At 29.0% G+C, this 4426-nt stretch overlaps 1 pseudogene; it reads left to right on the top strand.

The window, feature by feature from the left end:
* The first annotated feature begins 3152 nt into the window (after positions 1–3152).
* On the top strand, positions 3153–4303 carry LOC139825010 (lysosomal aspartic protease-like; annotated as a pseudogene).
* Positions 4304–4426: the final 123 nt, after the last annotated feature.

The following is a 4426-nucleotide window of genomic DNA, read 5'->3' as shown; positions in this document are numbered from 1 at the left end:
TGAGTTAACAGAAATTGATGTAAAATTGTTTAGAATTGTTATAATTTTATTTAACTCAAGTAATTATAATAATTTATGAAATGATACGTTAAATATTGTATTCAAATTTTATATAATTTGTTATTTTTAAATGTTAAATATGTATTTTTCTAATGTGTGTTATGCTAGAATATATAATAAAATATATTAATTATAGCTACTCTTCCGAAAACGTCCGTGCTCCGATTTAGGTGAAACTTTGAAAATAGGTTCTTTTTAGATAAAAAAAAGATAAAGATTTTTCGCGACTCAAAAGTTAAGCAACCTTTTAAATATTTTTGGAATATGTCTTTTTTATTTATCTAAAAGGAACCGATTTACAAAGTTTGACCTAAATTGGAGCACAGACGTTTTCGGAAGTTTTGCCTTAATTACTAAGGAAAAATACTAATATTTGTGACATTTACCTTTGCTGATCTTCTTGATTTTCAAAACCTCGCCCATGTCTATCATTGTGAAAACTTGTGGACGCATAATTTTCTGCAGTTACAGGTTGTCGTATTGTTGCAATAACAGCATATCTGAGTTAACAGAAATTGATGTAAACTTGTTTAGAATTGTTATAGTTGTATTTAACTCAAGTAATTATAATAATTTATAAAATAATTGTATTTAAATTTTATATAATTTGTATTTAAATTTTATATAATTTGTATTTAATATTGTATTTAAATTTTACATAATTTGTTATTTTTAAATGTTAAATATGTATTTTTCTAATGTGTTAGTTATGCTAGAATATGTAATAAAATATATTAATTACGGCTATTCTTCCAAAAACGTTTGTGCTCCGATTTAGGTGAAACTTTGTGAATAGGTTCATTTTAGATAAAAAAGATATATACCAAAAGGATTTCAAAAGTTAAGTAACTTTTTAAATATTTTTGGTATATGTCTTTTTTATTTATTTAAAAAGAACCTATTTACAAAGTTTGACTTAAATTAGAGCACGGATGTTTTGGAAGTTTTGCCTTAATTACTAAAGAAAAACACTAATATTTGTGACATTTACCTCTGCTGATCTTCTTGATTTTCAGAAACTCGCTCATGTCTATCATTGTGAAAACTTGTGGACGCATCATTTTCTGTAGTTACAGGTTGTTGTATTGTTGCATCTACGTTATAATGACCAGTTCCTCTATCCAATTTGTAGTACTCGTTTATATTACGACACATAACCTGATGATATTTCATCATCTGTGTTAAATTGTGCATTTTTCCATCAAATGTGTCAATAAACCAACTGCAATGTTTGCAGTTTATTTTAAAATTTTCCGTGTCGACTGTGAAGTGTTGCGATAGATAACTACAGTTATAAATTCTTTCTCGTATTTTATCCATTATTTTTATATGTCCATTCAGATGGCTATCTAAATTACTCTTATAATATACACGAACACCTTTTCCACAAATTATGCAATTCGGAATATACTTCTGTTCGGGACCGTCGTGTGTGAAATATCGCCATGGCGAGTCATTGGTTTCGTCATTCCATATAAAGTTGCTTTCCAAGGTAAATATTTTATGTGTGTTGAACAAGTGTGCTTCTAAATATGTTGCATTTCTACTTTTAAGTGATTTAGAACACACCTGACAATACGTACTAACATTGTCATCTAATTCACTGCAAACCTCCGAAATTGTATTAATATAACATATTTGAGCTGCCATTATATCCGCACTATATCACGAAGAATGTCTTACTAAATGTGACATGTACTGACTACGCCAAGGAAAATATTCGAAACGTTGAAGGTTGAAGAGAAACATGCGAATCTTTCCTAAATGTAAATATTGTAGACACAACATCAGCTATTTTGTTGTTTGACTCGGACGCGGTTATCTTTACGTGGGAAGGTATTTATGGTACCGTGTGTATGTACTGCATAGTATTATATATAGTATGATAAATAACGTATAATTTAAATCTTGGTAATTTTAAGCCGTGTCGCTCTATTTCTAATTATTCGACCCCCGTTCAACGTTTAGATTGAGATTCATGTCTTATGCATTTTTGATAAACTGAAATGATATTATAGTACCAGATTAAATAAAATTAAATTGTTATACATATAACACTACTACATATAATTTTGTAACCAACTTTGCTTGCCAAATAAATACTTAATGATGACTTGATAATAACAATTAGAAGGTAAATAGAAGATCATATGTATAGAAATAAATCTGCCATATGATAAAATGAGTATTCAATAACGTAATTAGACTCGTAAAAGTGTCAATAATTTAAAATCGGCAAATGCGTCTTATTCAGCAGAGGTATTTAGACTTTTGCTTTTTTTTTAATAAAATGATAAATTTTTGTTTAGTTGATATTTGTTCAATTTTCTACGATTTTACTTATCTTTTTATATATAGTGTAGAAAAGAATAAGTTTAAATTAAATTATTTTAAGTTGTTCTAAATTTTTACGAATTGTTCCAAATTTTTACTTCAATTTTTTAATGTAAATTTTTTCTGCTATATAAATTTTAGAGTTACAGCAAAAAGAATGAATAAATTGCATAATTTTATTTCACATAAACTTCAATTAAAATCAATCGTTAAAAGTATTTTGATGTGCTGAGAAAAAGAGAAACTGAAATAAAGATTATTTTAAAAAACATATTTTTGAATGCACGACATAATTGTTTGGTCTCGCTCTTTTGCTCCCTCCTTCTTTCTTTTTCTATCTATCCATCTTTCTTTCTCTATCAATCTTTTTTATTTTTAAATTTATGTATGTAGTATTTAAATCTTGCGCTTTATATGATTAGTTTAATTTTGTAACTATGCTTTATTGATACTCGTAGTACATTCTTTTATTATCAATTTGATTCAGTGATTGAAAAAAAGTCAACTCGATAATATATCTCAAGAGGACTTTATTAGAGGACATTTTTTGTCTTTCGACCTTAATGGAGAATTAATATCGGTGTTTTTAATAATTCTTGCATACTTTCAGTTAGGACGGTGCCTCCAGAACATCCTTAAACTATTGTTAGTTATATATTCAGATTAATAAAGAGAAATTTATATTTTTAGACTCTTCAATACTAATTTAATTTTACTTACTACTTTTTACAGTGTCAAGTAATAAATATGATAGTACAAATTCCAGCACGTACTTGTCAGGAAATGCTACATTTAATATTTCTTACGCCGATGGCAGAGTGTTTGGGTACTTATGTAATGATAACGTAATCGTAAGTCATCGTCAAGTAAATGATATTCAATTCTAATCACAGTCATAATCTACGAAAATTTTTTAAAAAGCACATGTTGCTATTATTCTCCGATGAATAACACACGTGATAATATTTTATTAATAATATCAACGTTTCGTAGGTTGCTGGCCTTAAGGTTGTATTCCAATCATTCGGAGAAGCTGTAAACTATTGGGGAAAAGTTTCCACCGTTAAAGAATTCGACGGCATCCTGGGTATGGGTTACTCCTCGTTATCCAAAACTGGGACTTCTGTCTTCCAAAACATGATTTATCAACGCGTGATGTCCCGACCCGTTTTTAGTTTCTATCTAAATCGGTATGTATCTTTCTGGATGCTCCACATGTATTTAAAACTATTTTTTAAATTACGTACCTTGTCTTTCCACGCAATGTAATATGTGTAATATGTACAATGTGAAATATATACGACCTATACAGAGATCTCTCAGTCGCGATGGGTGTGGTGAACTGATGTTGGGTGGTTCCGATCGCGCTCATTATGACGGCGAGTTTACGTATGTTAATGTTACCTACAAACTACGCTGGAAAATTACCATGGATAAGTACGTATAGTTTTTTCTAAATTACATGTACGTCAACCACGGATCATACGCCAGCTAATTGGTAATGCTATCGCACTGTAGGGTTCAAATAAGAGATCACATCTTATGCGCGAACGGCTGTCGAACTATCGTCGACACGGGCGCCTCATTGATATCTGGACCACCATTGGATATCACTGTTATTTGGAGAGAGATTGGTGTTAAAATAGTTAAAAATGTTGGAATAGTAAATAATAGATCATATTTTTCTGCAATGGCAGTTATCAACTACCTTAAATAAATTATTGAAATAAATTAATAAATGTTTGATATATTACGGATTATTAATATGGATTACTAACATTAATCTTCGTTTAAAGGTGAACTGCGATCAGATTTCTAAATTGCCCGATATCAATTTCGTTCTAGGCGGTAAGACATTCAGACTTGTGGTAAAGATTACATTTTGAAGATAAAGAATATTGTTGCATAAAGGTTTAAATTGTTTTAAAATAGAAATATCATGCTATTTTTAATATTTCATATTTTAATATATAATATTTCATTATTTAATATTTCATAGTCATATGCAAGTAATATAACATGAGATCGAATA

The sequence above is a fragment of the Temnothorax longispinosus genome, unplaced genomic scaffold (assembly GCF_030848805.1).
Source record: "Temnothorax longispinosus isolate EJ_2023e unplaced genomic scaffold, Tlon_JGU_v1 HiC_scaffold_763, whole genome shotgun sequence".
NCBI classification, from domain to species: Eukaryota; Metazoa; Arthropoda; class Insecta; order Hymenoptera; family Formicidae; genus Temnothorax; species Temnothorax longispinosus.
The sequence above is the reverse complement of the archived record's forward strand: the minus strand, read 5'-3'. Positions and strand labels throughout refer to the sequence as shown.